At 50.5% G+C, this 19,909-nt stretch overlaps 2 long non-coding RNA genes across 2 annotated transcripts; one reads left to right on the top strand and one right to left on the bottom strand.

Annotated features, from left to right (window-relative positions):
• Positions 1-3,936: 3,936 nt before the first annotated feature.
• LOC130704959 (uncharacterized) lies at positions 3,937-7,624 on the bottom strand. Its single transcript, XR_009005552.1, has 2 exons — positions 7,488-7,624; positions 3,937-4,736 (listed from the first exon to the last, which is right to left on the bottom strand). It is a non-coding gene; the product is annotated as an uncharacterized LOC130704959 (long non-coding RNA).
• Positions 7,625-9,232: 1,608 nt separating this feature from the next.
• On the top strand, positions 9,233-11,570 carry LOC103015213 (uncharacterized). Its single transcript, XR_450958.2, has 3 exons — positions 9,233-9,622; positions 10,221-10,528; positions 10,883-11,570. It is a non-coding gene; the product is annotated as an uncharacterized LOC103015213 (long non-coding RNA).
• The last annotated feature ends 8,339 nt before the right edge of the window (positions 11,571-19,909 follow it).

Below are 19,909 nucleotides of genomic sequence, written 5' to 3'. Positions count from 1 at the left end.
TTGTTTTTTGTTGTTGTTGAGTTGTATGAGCTGTTTGTATATTTTGGAAATTAAGCCCTTGTCAGTCGCATCATTTGCAAATAATTTCTCCCAGTCCATAGGTTGTCTTTTTGTTTTGTTTATGGTTTCCTTTGCAAAAGCTTATAAGTTTGATTACGTCCCATTTGTTTATTTTTGCTTTTATTTCTATTGCCTTGGGAAGACTGACCCAAGAAAACATCGGTATGATTTATGTCAGAGAATGTTTTACCTGTGTTCTTTTCTAGGCGTTTTATGGTGTCTTGTCTTATATTTAAGTCTTTAGGCCATTTTGAGTTTCTTTTTGTGCATGGTGTAAGGGTGTGTTCTAACTTCATTGACTTGCACACGGCTGTCCAGCTTTCCCAGCACCACTCATGGAAGAGACTCCACGGGCCCTTCTGTGAGCCCAGGCAGGTCTGGCCTTGTGGCTTCCTCTGGGCACATGTGGACTCTGCCAGCTGCACCCACTCCTGAGAGTGGTGGGTGGCTCATCGGGGTGTGGGTCCCCAGGGAGCTCATGGGCCGCCCTTCTGGGTACTGCTGGGCTTCTGGGTGCTCAAGCGGGATGCGCTGGGCCTCCAGCCGCTGTCACGGGGGAGTTGCTCTCTGGAGCTCACACCTGAGATGGCACCTGTGGCTCGTGCTCTGGGGCTGAAAGGCGAAGGCCTCCCTGCCCCTGGGAGGTGTCACTGGGAGCTGCTCTGAGGAGGCCAGATACTACCTTGGGAGATGCTATGACAGGAAAATTTTGCCAAGTCCCATTTTAAAAGTGAAGCAGAATGAGCCTGTGTGTGTGTGTGTGATGTTTGTGTGTGTGTGCCCGTGTACATGGGTGTGATGTGTGCATGTGTACAAGAGACTTCTGTTCGGCATGTGTAAATGTACACTTGTGTGCTAGTATATACACATGTGTGGATATGTGTATGGGAATGTGTGTTTATATGTCTTTCATGTGTACATGTAAGCAGATATGTGTGCATATGTGTTGTGGCTGGGTCTGCTTATAAGAGCACACATGTGGACTTTCCTGGTGGCGCAGTGGTTAAGAATCCGCCTGCCAATGCAGGGGACACGGGGTCAAGCCCTGGTCTGGGAAGATCCCACATGCCGCGGAGCAACGAAGCCCGTGTGCTACAGCTACTGAGCCTGCGCTCTAGAGCCCGCAGGCCACAACTGTTGAGCCCGCGAGCCACAACTACTGAAGCCCGCGCGCCTAGAGCCTGTGCTCCTCAACAAGAGAAGCTACCACAATGAGAAGCCCACGCACCGCAACGAAGAGTAGCCCCCGCTCGCCACAACTAGAGAAAGCCCGCGCACAGCAACGAAGACCCAACGCAGCCAAAAATAAATAAATGAAAAAAAAAAAGAGCACACGTGTGTTTGTGTGTGTACATTTGTGTGTGTCGTGTGTGTGTTTGTGCATATGAGGGGTGGGTGTGTGTATGTGTGAAGGGCAACCAGTGCCATGGCATGCTTTCGCCTCCTGGTTGTGTCCCCTCCCGGGGGAGGAGGCCAGTGACGAGCCATCTGTGTTGGCCAGTCTTCCCTCCTGTCACCATCTTTGGCCCCAGCTGTTTTTCTGCTAAAGGCTTCGTCTGGAGCCTTCTACCTTTTTAGTGATGCCTGGAGATGATTTGTCCTTCCCATTAATGAGGGTGTGCATGTTCCTCCGGGAAAATTTGGGAAGTACAGAAGAGCACAAAGGTAAAAATGGCCCTGTAGTCCCAACACCCAGAATCCTGGCTGTGGCTTCATGTAACTTTCCTCTCTGGGCTAGAGCTGGGACCTAGGGGGACAGAAGAGGAGAAAAACGTGGGCACCATTGTCACTCCTCGATCCCTGACCCCACACTAGTCAAGTGTTTGGAAACTGAAGCCTCCTAGATTGTCTTCTTTTGTTGTTGTTGAGGTCTTCATGGCTCACATGTCTGTCTGAAGACAGACACCCTGACCTGGGTTTAGATCAGGGCTTCACTGACCTCTGTCTTGGTTGGGTCAGTCACTTAAGTCTCAGTTTCCTCATCTCTAAAATGGGGTTAAAAATAACTACCTTGGAGGGTAAGTTGCTAGGGTTAGAAATCTCCTTCCCACCCCACCCCGTGCTTCTGGTGGCTTACGTGGCAGTGGCTACATCTCTGCTGTGGTTCTAGCTCCTGCCAGGTGGCCTGAACTGTGGGCTCTGGTAACCCCAGCTTCTCCCTTCCTGTCCTGGCCCTAGTGGTGGCAGCAGTGACTTTCCGCTGTTCCTAAACTCTCTGGTCACCCTGCCATCCCGTTTGGCTCCTCAGAAAGTCCAAGCTGCAAAACAAACCTCCAATATTAAATTCTCTTGGTTGAAAGACCTTGTGTGGTTTTTATGGTTTTTGTGCTGGGACCCAACAGATAGAGACACGACATGCAGGGCAGTGTCTGGAGCATAGAGGACGCTCACCATGTGGCACTCAGGTCTGTGGCTGTGCCCCTGTTGGCTGGTGACAACCTTACCAGCTAACCTATTCTCCACTTGAAGAGGTCAGGAGCCCTGCCTTTTCCCTGCTCTTGATCAAAGCCCTAACTAGGCATGTTTGGCTTTTTCAATAGATGGTCCAGTGGTAAGGGGATGGACTCTGGAGTAAGGCAGCCCTGGGTTTGAATCTCAGATTCACCATTACTAGCTGGGTGGCCTTGAGCAGATCTCTCAGTTGCATATCTGAAACCAGGGGATAAGACTAGTAATTCATACAGAAGGTGTCGGCACAGTGCTTGATGGAGAGGAAGCTACCATGTGTGTTAGGTATTATGATCAGTATCACCACCACAGTCCCTTCTTTCAAGAGCTTGGGATCTTTTCACTTGGATTTGGGTCAATGGACATAAAAATGGCTCATGCCTGCTCCTCCTCCACGTCTCTCGGTACGAAGAGCTCAGAGGTTGCTGGGAAAGGGTGGGCAGATTTGCCTAGGGGCCGAGAATCATTGTGGGAAGAAAAAGATAAAGACCCGGAACCTTTCCTTTTGATGTTGGCCTCAAAGTATCTTGAGTGGTTTGGGGTGGTCACTAAAAGGATGGGGACCTCACCATGATGGAGGCTGTGCCTGGTGGGGTCTTGAGCACAGAGCCAAGGCCTAGATGGTCACAGAGGGAGAGCCGGCTTGGCACACGTGCAGCTGAGGGCAGATGCACATAAGGGAAGAGCTGCAACCCTGGACACTAATCTGCTTCTCATGGAGACACTTAGCAGCCGTTCTTGGAATTCACCCTGCCCCTTCTCTCCTCCTCCCTGGCTCACATGCTTGCTCCTACCTGCAATGCCTTTCCATTTCTTGTCCATCCAGCAAACTTCACACCCTTCAAGATCCAGCTGAGCCATCACCTGCGGGGACCTTGGTGACATCCAGGGGCAGAAAGAAAGACACCATTCTCTATGCTCAGGGCTTGTACATTCTCCTGTTCTGTGCTTAGCACACTCTCTTCTGTGTCCTCCTAGTAGCTTCTGTGCCCTTTACCATGGTACTTAGCCCATCGCTCTCTGTGCCTGCATCCTAGTTTGTCCATGCTTCTGTTATGACACTGATCACACGCCTACAGTAATAGTAACAGCAATAATGACAGTTGGTAACTGTTGGGCACCTTATGTACTGCCAGGCACCGTGCCAAGCGCCTTGCCGGCAGAACCTCACTGAACCCTCCCCCCCCCCTTCCCTCTCAGGTCCGCATCTCACAGATGGGGAGACAGACCCCTGTTCAAGCCCACCTAGCTACCTGGTTCTGGAGTCTGTGCTCTTAACAGCCATGGTTTTGCTTGTGACCCCCCTCCCCCCCAGGGGAAAGAGCCAGGCTTATCCCCACCTTCGTGTACCCACGAGCTGGCAGGGTGCCTGACACCAAGTGGGCAGCTAACGAACGCCAGAAGATATAAAATCACATTCCACTGTGCTGATGTACCCAGATGTATTAAACCGTTTCCCTTTTGCCGCGGGGACTGCTTCCGGACATCTCTCCTCGGTCTGCGTTATTTTCTTTGGGTCGGATCCTGGCAGCGGGAAGTCTGGGCCCGAGGATGTGGCGCTTCCTCGCGCCGCCACGTCATCCTTCACGTCCCGCCGTCGCCAGCGCGGGGCTGGCCAGGTTCTGGGCGGCCCGCGGGCCCTTCTCACCTGGGCTGGGCTCTAGCGCCGGGCCCGCCGCGGGCCTCCGACCCTGACCTTGGCCCGCGAGGCCGCTTCTAGCTGCGCCCCTCCCTCCCGGCCGCGCGGGCAGCGGGATCCCGCCTCGGGGAGGGGACCAGACCACCCGCATCCCCGTCCGACCGCTCCTCCGGCTCCGGCTTCCTTATTTGGAGGGACGCGAGGTGGGGAGAGAGGCAGCGCTGGGAGAAAAATGTAGGGCGCAGGGGGGCGGGGAGACGGGGCAGGGGTGGCCCTGAGGGTGGGGATGGGTGGATAAACCTTCAGTCCCCCCTTCCCATCGCTGCGGGGCTGGGGCGCAGCAGCTCCCGGGTGTCTGCGGACCTTCCCTCTGCATCCTCGGCTTACAGAGGGAGAGGCAAACTCTGCCCTAGCCTGGGGATGGAGCTCTTCTCCGGCCTGAGCAGCGAGGGCTGGGTGGGGTGGGGTGGGGGTGAGGAGGGCTGGCAGGGAGATGCTGGGCCCCTCACCCTCCCAGCTGGACCCCCTCCTGCCTTCTCTCCTCCGCTTTCATCTACTTCCACATCTTCTTCTGGCATTTCCACTCCACCTGCAAATAGAAGGCCAGAGGCACCTCCTGGGCCACAGCCGCCCAGGTGAGACCAGAGACATGTAGGTAAGCACAGAGACACCCAGTTTAACTCACACGCCTAGTTTAGGGTGTCCTAACCAGCTGAGACCAATCTAATTGCCTGTATGTTTTAGGGTTGCCAGATAAAATCCAGGATGCCCAGTTAAGTCTGAATTTCAGACGGGCAATGCATAATATTTTTAGTACAGATGTACCCCATGCAATATTTAATATAAGTATGCCCCCAATATTGCATGGGACACACTTATACACTAAAAAATTATTCATTGTTCACCTGAAATTCAAATTGAACTAGGCATCTAGTTTTTGATTGAACTAGGTTTTTATTTGCTGAATCTGGCAACCCTAGTGTATTTCCCTTTTCCTGAATTTTAACTCTCAGAATTCTGCCCCCTTCCCCCGCCCCAAACAGCCTCTTTTCTCACCTTCTCAGTGGAGGTTCGGCTTCTCCTAGACCCAGGCGCTTTCTAGTTTCCCTCCTCCCCTGGTTTTTATTTACTTTAGCAAAGTCACACTGGGTCTCAATTTCAAAGTCTTTGATGTTATTACCAGAGACTCGGGTTGAGGCAGCCTAAGCTTTAGGAGGGTTTCTTCAGGACACTGGGAGGAAATTAAACCTCGGAAAATATGCTTGACATTTTTTTTTTTCCTTCTATAAAGAACGGCTGAGGGTCGGGCTCCTTTATGGTCACGGGAGCACGAACAGTGGAGCTGAGGCCAAAACCCTTATTTCTCAAGCCTCCACCAGCTGCAGCCCCAGCCAATGAGTGATTTATCTCCAGCTGCACTGGCGGCTTTCTCAGGGTTTCCATCCTCAGCTGAAGTCGTTCAGGGAGGCCCCAAACTTGCAGGCTCACAGGGATCTGAGAAATCAGCTAGACCCGGGCTTCCCAAACAGTTCTGTGCACACGAATTCCCTAAGGGGGTTTTCACCAGACCCAGCACCCAGGCTCGTTAACTCAGGATCTCTGGAGGTGGACCCACACATCATGATTTAGAAAAAACTCCCAGAGAATTCTATTTTGAGACCCAGTGAACCGGAGCAGTGCTTCTCTGGCTGGCGGGAGCGGATGCGTAAATACCCCGGCTCCTTTTCCCTCAGTTGGGATAACTCTGAGGCACATGCCCCTCTGCTGTTGGGCACCTCCTTCCTGGGTGGCCCAGCTGCCCACAGCAGTAGCTGGCTCTGTAAAATGCCCTTTACTGGCTTCTTCACTTCCAGGTGCTTTTGGTTGCAACCAACAGAAACCAGGTTTGGGCTCTGGCTTCCGTTTCTCTTCAGTTCTCTGATCTGCCCTCTTTTGTAGGTCAACTGCATTCTCGGCTGGCTTCCCTCCTTTTCCGAGCCTGCACCCTCTAGATTGCCTCTGCATCCCCGAATTTCCATCTTCAAGATAACTGGATCACCTCTGCACTGCTCCCCACCGCATTGCCTGGGAATTCTTTTGCTAAATGACTTCAGTGAGGGTTATTTGTACCAGCCGCTACACAGCGGGGCTGGGACTTACTGAAATTGGCTTTTACCCCAGGGTGGGGTCAGACACACAATCTGCGTGGCTGCCATGTGGTTGGGGGGCCGGGGGGGTGGGAAGGGGATGTTTGGGAGCAACCACAAGGCTGAAAGGAGGGTGACATGCAAAGGAAGGGGTGGGGTGTGATGGGAGGGCAGAGGGTTTGTAGGAGCCCCAAGCCTCCTAAGTTGATTGTCAGACAAGGTTTACAGCTCTGAGGCTCTCAAACTGTTGTATCAGCTCCTGGAAAAGTTATTCTTTCCACTGTGGGAGGAGTTGTCTGTTGGCTTGGCTGCGTCTACGGGAGGGTCCTCCAGAACAGATCCTGGGACAAGGACTCGTGTGCCTGTGATTTATTAAGGAAATTCTCCCAGGAGGAACTTCAAAGGGAGTGAAGGAAGCAGGTCAGGATAGGGGGAAGGCCAAGCCAGGGGTGATCTCAGGCAAAGTCCCACAGGGAGGGTGGTGTCAGCCTGGCCCTTGGGAGCTCTGGAGTGTGAGGGCTACTCAGGGTGATCTTGATTCAAAGCAAGGGGGCCGGACTTCCATACTCCTGTTCCCATTAGTCCTTCACCAAGAATGACAGGTGTGGGGCGAGTGTGGCAGCAGAAGGTAAAGTTCTAGGTGCTTCAGGATCACTGTCTCCAAGCAAGGAAGCTCCAGTAGCCTGAGGGTGGCCCTCCAAAGATGAGCTCCAGGTGCACTCTTGGAAAAGCAAAAGCACTTTTGAGCTGGCAGGGGTCAGGGACACGCAGTGCTAAAAGGAGACCTGAGGGGATGGGTGGAGCCCTGGCATTGCCCACTCCAGGCCGAGGTGGCCCAGTCAGCCGGGTCCACGCAGCAGCTCTCACCCATAAACCAGGGTCTCAAGCTCTGACCCGTAGGCCCAGCTCTCAGATGCATTTTGTTTAGCCCACACTGAGCTGACCTGCCAGTGCCTTAAAGCTCCCGGATTAGTTGCCAACATTTAAATCTCAGGCGATTTTTACACAAAAATCCAGATCTCTAGGTCAGATTTGTTAACGGAGGCCCACACGCCACGTGCCACAATCGGTGGATGGCACAGAGCCTGCCCATCCTGAGCAGTTTTACCTGGTGGCCCTGATGCCACAGCCCCCACTGCTCTCTATTGTGTCCCAAACACATGCACTATAATTTTTCTTAATAGGAGAGTGAAGAGGAAAGATATTGTACTCACATCTCTAAAGTGGAGGAAAATACACGGCCCAAGGATGGTTAATGTGGACACAAGATGTGTCTGCGTCTGAAGACTACAGCCCAAGATGCCATTCGGAAGCCCCCGTCATGGTGTCTGCTGGGCCCACTGGGCATGTGAGTTTGCCCCTCCTGCCATGAGCTTTGTGCTCCCACCAGACTCTTCCTTTTCCACCAAGATCCAGCTGCTCGGCTGCCCCTCCCCCCGAACTCACTGTGTTAAAAGCAGCTGTTTTTCCCCTTCCAGCGCTCCAAGTGCTGATTTCATTTCTTTCCCGACAGAAGTTTGGAGCCAGGAGGGAAATGGTTTGGCAGGAAATCAACAAGCAATGGGAGGAAGAAGGCAGCGTGGGGAAAGCAGATGCCGGGCAGAGGTCTGGGCTGAGGGGTCTGAGCGGGGAGACTGGACCAGGCTCGGAAGACCCCCCAGTGGCAGGAAGCCCCCGGAGTCCAGGTGGGGCGGTGGCCTCTGTGGAATTTGCTTGGTATCCTCAGAGTTGCTCTCAACAACTTCAGCTGGGGTGGATCCCCGAGAGTTCTTTTTCCCCATAATTTTTCTCTCCGGTGTAGCTGGACAGAGGGTAAGACAAGCTGCGGGGAGAAGGAAGGGGACCCCGGGGGCCCACGGCAGACGGGGGACGTTTGAGCACGTATGTTGTATGTCAACAGTGCTTGGTGGGCGAGGAGACTTGAGGGGTGCTGAGATGTACAGGATGACCAGAGGCTAGAAAGCTGTAGTCTTTGTAGGCAGTCGAGGCTCGGGACCAGTGGCCCCTGGGAAGGGTGGCCCAGGCCCGGAGGGGCCCAGTCCCACTCCCCAGGGCCTCACATTGTCCCCTCACCGCCACCCCAGCCCCAGCCGACCCCTAGTTCTTCTTCCTGAAGTCGCCCTCCCCTCCCAACCCAGCTAAGCCAACATCTTTGACTGAGTTCTGGAAAAATTCCTTTCCCCTTAACTATGCCATAAAAGGGCTGAAAATTTCCAAAAGGAACACTTAGCTGAGACATAGAGGGGAAACCTGGGCGCAGAGAAGCGGGTGAGGTTACAGAGTGCAGACCTCTGAGTCCAACTTGACCACACATCTGGTGGGAGGGCGGCATGGTGAGCCTGGTGCAGGAGCTGCCTGTTCCTTGGAATTCCTTGACTCAGCCCAGCCTGTGTGGAGGCCAGTGGACACAGGCCAACGGCTGGACGGAAATGTGGCTGGTGGGGGAGGTGGAGCGCTGCTTCCAGCCTGGTGGGCCTCAGCGTTTCTCAGAGGCTGCTGGGCCCAGGTCCTCGGCTGGGAAGGGGCTCTCCGCACCCCACCTCACCCTGGGCTGAGCCAGGCCCCTCTCAGCAGCACCTCCACCTCCTTGAGTCTTGTCCCGGCCCTGCCTCCTTTCATGAGGAAGGCCCCAATTTCCTTCTCAATTCTTCTCCTGGAGGTTACTGGCCCTCGGCTCAGGACAGCCCACCGCCCCTTTCCCACATGCCCAACCTCTCTCTGCCTGTCCGGTTTGACAAAAGCACATTCAATGGGTTCCAGGCTGGCTCCACCTTGGAGCTGCCGTGGTGCACTGGGCCCTCCAGTGGGTCTGCACAGACTCCCTGAGGCTCCCCATTTCCAAGCCTGCATCACTTTTGGGGTCCCCTTGGAGTTTGGTTTCTTTCCTTTTTTTTTTTTTTTAAGTCTGACAATTTTTAAAAAATATTTATTTTTTTATTTGGCTGCTCTGGGTCTTAGTTGTGGTACACGGGATCTTCGTTGCCATGTGCGGGCTCTTAGTTGCCGCACGCAGGATCTAGTTCCCTGACCAGAGATCGAACCTGGGCCCCCTGTACTGGGAGCACGGGGTCTTAACCACTGGACCACCAGCGAAGTCCTGGAGTTTGGTTTCCGACTTGAAGGATTGAACACATTCAAGAGGAAGACATGGCTGATCTACCCAAGTGTAAAGGCTTTAAAAATGTTATTTTTCAAAATAGGTAACACATCTGCATATTAATATAATCACACATGAAACATAAGTGGCTTTCATCCCTCTATCCCTTCCCCCTCTCTAGAGGAAACCACTACCTGTGCATCTTCCAGAGATAGTCCATGCAAGCATACATATATGTATATTTTATGCAAGGTATGTATAAATGTGTAATATATACATGTATATAATATATACATGTATATAATATATACATGTATATATTATATGCAAGGCATGAGCACACGCACGCACACACACATACACACACACACACAGTCAGCCCTCCATATCTGCAGGTTCCACGTCTATGGATTCAACCAATCATGGATTAAAAATATTCCAAAAAAAAAATTCCAGAAAGTTCCAAAAAGCAAAACTTGAATTTGCTGTGTGAGCCAACATTATAAGTAATCTAGAGATGATTTAAAGTATACGGGAGGCCAACATTATAAGTAATTTAGACATGATTTAAAGTATACAGGAGGATGTGGGTGGGTCATATGCAAATACTACACCCTTTTATATAAGGGACTTGAGCATCTGCAGATTTTGGTGTACCCTGGAGGTGGAGGGTGGGGCCTGGACCCAATCCTGCTGTGGATACCGAGGAGCAGTGACTGTATATAAATTCATTTAGTATATTTTGGAGATAGGTTGATATGGGCATAGAAAGTGCTTCTTCATTAAAAAAATGGTTGCTTGGTATCCCTTGTAGGAGTGTACGTTTGTTTAACCAATTCTTTATTGCCAGGCACTTGGGTTGCTCCCAATCTCGCTGTCTCACTAAGCCGCAGTGAGCGTCTTTATCTTCTTAACTAGACTGCTTGGCATGAGTGCCTGTGTGTCGTGGGATGAATCCTGGCAGTGGTATCGCTTGGCCAAAAGATATGTGCATTTTAAATTTTTATAAATATTGTCAAAACGCCCTGTAGAGCGACTGTACTGATTTTTTAATTCCCATCAACAGTATTTGAGAGCATCTATTTCTCTACATCCTCACCAACACAGAATGCCGTCAAATTTTTTGATATTTGCCAGTCCAGGAGCTAAAAGTAATTGGTATGTAATAGTCATTATAATCCTTGCTTCTTTATACAAGTGTGGTTAAGCATCTTCTCATATGTTTAAAAGAGCTTTGTATCCATTTTTATGAGCTCTGCTCTATCCTTTGCCATCTGTTTTTATTGGGTTGTTGGTCTTTTTCTTATCGATGTCTAGAAGTGCTTTATATATTAAGGAAATTGACCTTTGCCAACCCCCATGTTGTAAATACTCTTTGTATTTTGTTGTTTGGACATTTGAATTAAAAATTTTTTAATGTAATTAAATTTATTACTTTATAAAATGCCTTCCAGGTTTTGTGTTATGCTAAGAAAAATCCCACTCTGAGATTATTTTTAAAAATTATTCCAGGGCTTCCCTGGTGGCGCAGTGGTTGAGAATCTGCCTGCCAATGCAGGGGACACGGGTTCGAGCCCTGGTCTGGGAAGATCCCACATGCCGCGGAGCAACTAGGCCCGTGAGCCACAATTACTGAGCCTGCGCGTCTGGAGCCTGTGCTCCGCAACAAGAGAGGCCGCGATGGTGAGAGGCCCACGCACCGCGATGAGGAGTGGCCCCCGCTTGCCACAACTAGAGAAAGCCCTTGAACAGAAACGAAGGCCCAACACAGCCATAAATAAATAAATTAAAAAAAAAAATTATTCCATTTTTCCTAATGCTTATAGGGTTTCAGTTTTAATGTTTAAATTTCTGATCCATCTGGAATTTATTTATTTATTTATTTATTTATTTATTGAAGTGTAGTTATACAATATTATGTTAGTGTCAGGTGTACAACATAGTGATTTGACAATCAGATACATTATGAAATGATCACAATAATAATTCTATTAGCCATCTGTCACCATATAAAATTAGTATTATTTACTATATTCTCTTAGCTGTATATTACATCCCTGTGAATTATTTTATAACTGGAAGTTTGTGTCTCTTAATCCCCTTCTGCTATTTCACTCAACCTCTGATACCCTCCCCTCTGGGGACCACTGGTTTGTTCTCTGTATCTATGAGTCTGTTTCTGTTTTGTTTGTTTATTAGATTCCACATATAATTAAAATACTGTGTACAGTATTTGTCCTTCTCTGTCTGACTTATTTCACTTAGTATAATACCCTCTAGGTCTGTCCATGTTGTTGCAAGTGGCAAAATTTCATTCTTTTTAATGGCTGGGTAATATTCCATTGTGTGTGTGTGTGTGTGTGTGTGTGTGTGTGTGTATAAACCATATCTTCTTCATCCATTCATATATTGATGGGCACTTAGGTTGCTTCCTTAGTTTGGCTATTATAAATAGTGCTGCAATGAACATAGAGGTGCATATATCAAATATTTCAAATTGAATAATATTTCAAATTAGTATTTTGTTTTCTTTAAGTAAATACCCAGCAGTGGAATTGCTGGATCATAGGGTAATTCTAGTTTTGACTTTTTGAGGAACCTCCATATGTTCTCTAAAGCGGCTACACCAACAGTGCACGAGGGTTCCCTTTTCTCCACATCATCATCAGCATTTGTTATTTGTGGTCTTTTTGATGATTGCCGTTCTGACAGGTGCGAGGTGACATCTCACTGCGGTTTTGATTTGCATTTCTCTGATGATTAGTGATGTTGAGCATCTTTTCATGTGTCTATTTTGGGGTGAGGAGTAAGCTGGGGATCCAGCTTTCTTTTTCCTAGATGACCGCCCAGTTGTCCCAATGAATCAGGATCTTGTGAAGGATCCCTCTTTTCTCCATGGATATAAATTATGAAACTGCTTTCTTTGGCACGTATTTAGCAGGGAGGCTGAGGGGAGGCGGGCCCCATTTTCCTGAGTAGTTCTCCTCAGGATCCAAACTTGCAAATTCCACTCAGGGAGGCAGAAGCCCTGCAGCTCGTCTCTCCTCTCCTTGGAGGGCTGCTTCTCAGCCCCACCTTCCCTGCCCTCCCCACAGGGTCACCGAGTGCTCCGTGCTCCTTCCACGCGCCCCTGCGCTTCCCTCCCTCCGCAGCCACAGCGGCTGGAGGGGCCCCAGGGATGCGGTCTTCTCCATTGCTCAGTACATCTGGTGCTGGCCAGGCCCGGTCCCGCGGAGCCCGTCTGAGCCCAGCTCTGGGGGCTACCACGTCCACGTCTGCTCTGTGCTCATCCTCTGCTCTGAGGCTTGAGACGCTTCACCTTGCTGCATCTTCAGAGCATACCTCTTGGTGGATCCTCACCTGCCCGGTTTAGGGATGAAGGTGATGCAGCTTGGAGAGACTGAGCCACTTCAGGATCTCAACCTGAATCTGAATACCTAGGGTGCTGTCATCAGAAACCTGCCCACCCCGGGCCTCACAGGTGCTCCAGACAGCCCTGAGAGCCTGGGGTCAAGCTCAAGACCTGTCCCCAGCACCCCCAGTTCTCCACACCGCGTTAGAGCTCAGGATTCCCCACCACAGGTGCTGCCCAGCCAGCCAGGACTCCCTGGGGGCCCACCGCACCATCAAAACGCTCTCTTCGGATGCCCACCAGGGCCAACTCACTGCTGGGCAATCGTGGACAGTAATGAGTTTTATTTCTATCTCCAGTTTTACCGTAAACGCAGCGTGGTGGCCAGTCCACACTCTGGATTCGTGGTGAACCGACCAGCACCTGCAGGTGGAGGGAGGGGCGTCACTGGGTCCAATGGACCCAAGTCGCCAGCCATCCCCCTGCCCCCTCCTGCAGCCACAGAGCTGGGAGCCCCCATGATCACACTCACTCTTTAAAGGCCACCTGGGTAATTTTCTTTTTCTAAATCTGAGCTTATTCAAAGAAAAAGGACTTGGGCTTGGCCTGTGAAAAAGGTCAGGTCATTACACTGTTGGAAATGTCTACATGCTTGAAAAGAACTGGGAAGTTTCTGAACGTGTAGCTTCCTCAGCCCCTTCACCGTGAGGTGTTTCACCTGTTTTGTGGAGTCAGAGTGTTTTTAAAAGGGCACATGCAAGCAGGAGCATTTTAACTGGTTATGTTACTCGCAGAGGGGATAGGTCAGGTGGCCACCACAGTCCGGGGGGGGATTCATTTTTGACTAAAATATGAAAAGTTCCAACATTTATTCTGAAATCTGCCAACACTCATTTTTTTTTCCTTTCATAGGCAATCGTTTAAAAAGTATTTTTATTTTATGTTAATTTTCCCCTGACTTTTCATTTGAAAAATTTTAAACCACAGAAAACTGCAAGAATAATAACTGTTAAATTCACCAGCAATCAACATTTTGCCACATTTGCTTTATCTCTCTATAGAAACATAGACATTGGAGCCCCCCAAAATCAGTAATATTTCCTTCCTCCCTCCCTCCCTCCCTCCCTCCCTTCCTTCCTTCCTTCCCTCTTTCCCTCTGCGCCTCCCTCCTTCCTTCCTTTCTTTCTGCTGGACTATTTGAGACTAAGTTACAGCTGTCCTGACATTTTGCTCAGATATGTCTGCATATCTATTCTAAGATGGTGAACATGCTCCTTCATAAGCACAAAACCATTATCACACCCAGTGAATTTTACATGGATACACATCCGGTCTCTCTCTATGGCTTATATGCAGATTTTGCCAGTTATCCTAATCCTGGCCTCTCCCTTTTGATCTAGGACCCAACCAAGGCCCATTGCCACCCCCCGCTGTTGGGTCTCCTCAACCTCCTCTCATCTGGAACCTTCTCCCACCTGCCTTGTCTTTCGAGACACTGATATTTTAAAGTGTTCAGGTTGTTCGTTTGGCAGAATCCTCCCCGATTTGGATTTGACGGATTGCTCCTTATGAAGAGATTCAGGCTACGATTCTTTATTTTGGCAGGGTCGATCTTAATTTTTATTTTACTTTGGAATAGCTGATGTGCTCACATGAAATAAAATTCAGAAGATATAGAAGAATCCATACTCAACAATCTCCCTCCTTCCCCTGTCCCTTCCTGTAGGCAAACCACGTTCCAGATTTCTGTGTCTCCTCAGAGATAACACAGGGCAATGTCTGATGATGGCTCCCACATCTCTACCTGGGCAGTTCAGTGGGTGTCTGTCTGTCTGTCTGTTACTCACTTGCCTAGAAACCTCGGAAGGCCATCTAAGATGCTTACATGGCCCACAGGAGCTGGTGCCCTGGCCCTGCCCCTCTCTGCTCACCTCGCTCCACTCTCTGGCCTGGAGGGGCCCCGTCACAATGGCCTCCCTTCCAAGTGAGACAGGCTGGGACCTGGGACCCTCTACCTGAGTGCTTGCATCTGGACAAACGTCTCCTCCAGTAACAGATACAAAGAACCTATAAGGGACAAAACTATAAGGGACTATAAGTTTCTTAAACTATATAAGAAACTGTAAGGGACCGCACATGTGCAGTCTGGGCAATTATGAACAATAAGATACAAAAAGACCATAAAGCAGCTGCCACTTCTGAGGTGCCGGGAGCAAAGGCAGGGTCCTGGGTATGCCACCTGCACACGGTACCACAAAGCGGGGGGGGGGGGGACAGACTACCTAAGCCACCCCTCCGGCCTGACCCACCAAGCCGCGCACACCCTCACCGCATTTAAGGAACCAACCCACCCTCCTCGGGGACGAGCAAGGGCACCTGTTACTTGTTTCTCCCCCTCGTGGTGCAGCACGAGTCCCAGTAAAGCCTGCCTGAACTTCTGGTCTGGCCTCTTACCAATTTCTAGCCGAGTCGGTCACACAAGGAGACTGCCCTGCCTGCCACAGGCCCTGGGACGTGCTGTTCCCCCTCGGGGACACTGCTGGTCCTCTTCATCTACCCGCTTCTTGTCACCCTGCATGGCCCGTCCACCAGCCCTTCCTCCGGGCAGCCATCCCCAGTCCCGGGCAGGGTTACGTCCCAGTAAGGGCCCCTCGGGACACCCTGTTCTGTCTTTGCTCCAGGAGGGAGGAACCAGCTGTAACTCCGGGCACCAGGAGCTGCACCTGCTGTAACAGGCTTTCAGGGAACGTTCGTGTGGAGTGGCTGTGCTGTGAGTCTTCATGTCACGGCAGGAGGCATCCGAGCCAGGGCTGGGGGCCAAGTGGAGGGACCCCCAGGGCCGGGTGCTTGAGAAGTTTCTCTGTGATGCTTCAGCAGCAACAGGCCCTACCCAGGGCCATGATAAAGAAGCCACGTGTCCCAGTGGTGGGCAGTGGTCGGCAATGGGACCAGTGGAGGTGGGCCTGCAGGTCACTGGCTCCTGCTCCACGGGGCCTGAGGCTTGGCATTGGCCTTGGACCTGGCATTGGATCAGGAACCAGGGACCCCACCAAACAGGGAGGAAGACCTGGAGTCCTGGGGTCAAGAGAGGCCGGGGGCTTGGGCTCGGCTGAGTGTTCTGGAGGATTATTAGACCGATACGAAGGCTCAGGGGGTGTCACGCGGGGTCCCAGCTCCGCACGGCTGGGAGCCATGGCAGACAGCGTGTGCCGGCCTCTCACAGAGGGGCAAGGCGAGGCCCAGCCAGGCAATGAAAGTCTCCCTCCAACGAACGCCTGGAGCCCACTGAGGCCACAGGAGGCATAGGATGTGACCTTTGACCCCAAGTGTCCCTAGGAAAGGTTAAAGGAGGAGCTGAGCTACCTCTGCAGATAAAAAGGGTTCACACGTTCAGCCTGAGGCCAGAGGGAAGGTGAAGTTTACGACCAGCACCCCAACTCTCCCCGCCCACTTCTCATTTGATAAGGAGCAGGCAAACCTCGGATGCACGACTCCTTGGGGAAATAGGTTCATAGAGAAAAGAAAATCCCAACGGGGTAATAGTGCATGGAGGTGGTTTTTTTTGTTTTGCTTTTTTAGGTTTTTCTGTGACTTTCAATTTTTTCCTACAATAATGCCAGCTATTTTATAGTTTTACAATAAAACCCACAAGCCTTTTCAAAGATTCTGTACACACTCCCTGAGAATACTGGTTCTAACCCTTGATTGCACATTGGAATCTCTTAGGGAGCTTTAAAAATACTGATGCCGGGTCCCACCCCAAAGTGATTCAGATGTAGTTATTTGGGGCTGTGGCCTGCCCAGGTGGTTATAATGTACAGCCAAGCTGAGAGCCACTGCCCTGAAAGGAGTATACACTGGAGAGGTCAAATGAAACATTTACCAAGCATCCATATCCAGGGAGTCCATGTTCAGTTGTGTGAGCTGTGCACTGCGTAACTCCAGGGGTACCAGATACACAGCCTATAGTGCGAATGGCGCCTCCCAGGAGTTATGCAAGGTGGCAGCCTTGCAGATATGGCTGTGTAATGTATATATTCATAGATACATAATTTAAACACCGATTGCATTTATTAACTACAACCCTCCAAGGGGAGGGCAAAGTGACTTCCACTAAAATGTACAGAGCGTTTTCTAGAAGACTTAGTTTGTGTCATCTGGGGCTTTAAAATCTGAAGGCCAGGATACCAGTAAAAAATCAAGAACCAAGGGGATCACATCAGTCTGGGACCACGGGTGGCACTGCACTCAGGTGACTGAAAGGACAGGCCCGAAAGGGCTGGGACCGTGCAGAAGCACAAGCGCAGGTGGGAAGTCGCCAGCAGACAGTCCGCCAAGGTGTGGCCGGTGGGAGCACTGCTGGGGCGAGGGGTAGCGGTCACGTGAGGGTCTTCAGCCTTTGCCGTGAAGCTTTTTTGTCTCCGCCCATTGGGATGACCACGATTCTTGGCCACTTCCTCACACTCAGAGATGAGATCTAATTCCCTGCTCTTAAGTTTGGGCTGGGCTTTGACTTCTTTGGGTAAATAGAACACAGTGTGAGTGATGATATGCAAGTACCAAGGCTGCAGAGACCTGTAGCTTCTGCCTTTGCTTCCTGAATTGTTCCTTCTTGGAACCTAATCACCATTCTGTGAGGAAGCTCATGCAGCTGATTGGAGACACACGCACACACACACACACACACACCACACACACATACACACCACACAAACATACACCACACGCACACATACCATACACCATACACACACCACACACTGCATACACACAGAGGAACAGAGGCTTCTGGTCAAGAGCTCCCCTGAGCTCCCAGCCAGAACCACCTGGTCAATCCACAGAATCATGAGAAATAATACATTTTTATTGTTTTGAGTCACCACATTTTGGTTTTGTTGTGACACAGAATTGGGTGGTGGAAGCAGGGCCGTTTCTGCTCTGCAGGTGGGAGTGAGCCAGCCTCTGGAGGGATACAGGGTTTGACTGGCTCTGGGGCCTTGGAGGGATAGAGATAAGGGCAGAGAAAAAGCAAGGTTTTTATATTTTATTTATTTTTATTATTTACTTATTTGGCTGCACTGCACGGCATGTGGGATCTTAGTTCCCCGACCGGGGATCAAACCCATGCTCCCTGCAGTGGGAGCATGGAGTCTTAACCACTGGACCACCAAGGAAGTCGCCCCCCCCCAAAAAAAGGCAAGGTTTTAAAAAATATATTTATATTTATCAAAGCAATGTATTATGTGGCAACAACTCAGATATGTCAGAAAAAGCTTAAAACGAAAGCAGCTGCATCTCCTCTGCCACACTTGCCCACCTGTCCCAGCCCCCAGAGACAGCATCTTTTGGAAGTTCCAGTTTATGTTTTTCCTCCAGACTCCAAATCACAAACTTATACCTCCCTTCCTCAATTACCATCGTTAGACAATAGCTATTCACCCCAAGATAGTTAAGATGGGGATTCAGCTCCCCACTCCCAATGTATCAACTTTCGATGACTATTTTTGGTTTCTATAGGAGCACCTCCTATTCCAACACCAGTTGCCGATGTAGCTCTCGATTCCCAACTTCGTAGGATAAGGATATTGGCACCCCCTCCCGTTCTTCTGCTCTTCTCCTCCCTTCTGTAGCTCCTATTTGGGCTCCACTTGGACCACTCCATAGCACCGCATTGTTTAACTGAGGGTGCAGTGACTTCCTGGAGGAGCATCCATGAATTCCTCAACATTAGGTGCAGAATGGTGTGTGAGTTCGTTCCATTTCCCCGGGGAGAGTTCAGAACTTCCATCAAATTCTTGAAGGGATAAGATCCAAAGGTGGAGTATTGGGCCCTACACTGGTTGTCTCCCATCTGCCCCCAGACACACCCTCACCTTCCGCCCCAACCCCCCCACCTTCCCCCCTCCCCACCCCCTCCCCTGTGCCCTAGGGGCTGACACAGAGCATCAGTAGTTCTCACGCACTTGACGTCTGTCTGGGTTCAGCCAGTGGGAGCCCGGGCAGGAGTCAGAGGGGCGGGGAGAGCAAGGAGGTCACAGCTGCCTCTCAGCAGGGCCATCTTGGGCTGGCTGTGTCTCGCCGAAGGACGCTGCTCCACATGCCCACTCTCTCCTGGGGCGTCCTGCATAGGGGTGACAGCAGTCTGGGTGCTCCCAGCCCCTGGTCACTGCCTTGTCCCTGTGGTCCCACCCCACCCCACCCACACTCCTGTACATTGTCCCTTTGGAACCCACCTTGAATTTTCCTAATCTGACGGTAGCATTTGTTTCCTGTTGGGACTCTGTCGTTGATCAGTTTCCTTGGACGCAAACCCTGAGTCTGTGGTCGTGTGCTCTTGGCAAAGGGAGAAGTTGAACTGCGATGCTGTCTCCACGGGGGTCTGAGCTGACCCTGTGGGAGATCTGAATCGGGGAGGCCTTTATTGTTATCCCAAACCCAGGCAAGGGGCCAGGCCTTTACCCACACCCCCAAGTGACCAGCCATTAGATGCCGGGAGGGGGTGCAACCTTAGGCCAAGTGGATGCCTTCGGGTGAGGGCAATTCCCGGGAAGGGCCTGCCAGCAATGGGTACCAGCCCTCCGTGGGACAACGAGAGCCTGTTGTCCAAGGGGGATGGGGGAGCGCAGGGTGGAGCCCACTGCACACCTGACCCTGGTCTGGCCTTCTAGACTGGGGCTTTTGTTCCTTGCGTACCCGTTGCTAGCCCTGTCTGGCATATAGTAGGTGCTCAGTAAATGCTTGTTGAATGAGAGAGTTGAGTAACAAGCTTCTTTGATATTTTAAAATTCATAACCACAGAGCTCCTGTGTACCACTATTGTTTTTCTTCTTAACTCTTTGTTTTGAAATACTTCCACAGAAAACTTATAAAAACAGGGCCAAAAAGTCATCAGATTTCCTAATTGTTAACATTTTGCACTGTCCTCTCTCCATATATATAAAAAACATATATATAGTATATATGTATCACATTCACATACACGTATAACACTCATGCTGTTATTAATTTCTTTTCTTTTTTGTTTTTTATTTATTTATTTTTAAAAATTTTATTATTTATTTATTTATTTATTGGCTGTGTTGGGTCTTCGTTGCTGCACGTGGGCTTTTTCTAGTGGCGGCGAGCGGCGTCTACTCTTCGTTGCGGTGCGTCGGCTTCTCACTGCGGTGGCTTCTCTTGTTGCGGAG

Source organism: Balaenoptera acutorostrata, chromosome 15, assembly GCF_949987535.1.
Source record: "Balaenoptera acutorostrata chromosome 15, mBalAcu1.1, whole genome shotgun sequence".
NCBI classification, from domain to species: Eukaryota; Metazoa; Chordata; class Mammalia; order Artiodactyla; family Balaenopteridae; genus Balaenoptera; species Balaenoptera acutorostrata.
This window is presented reverse-complemented; position numbering and strand designations above follow the sequence as displayed.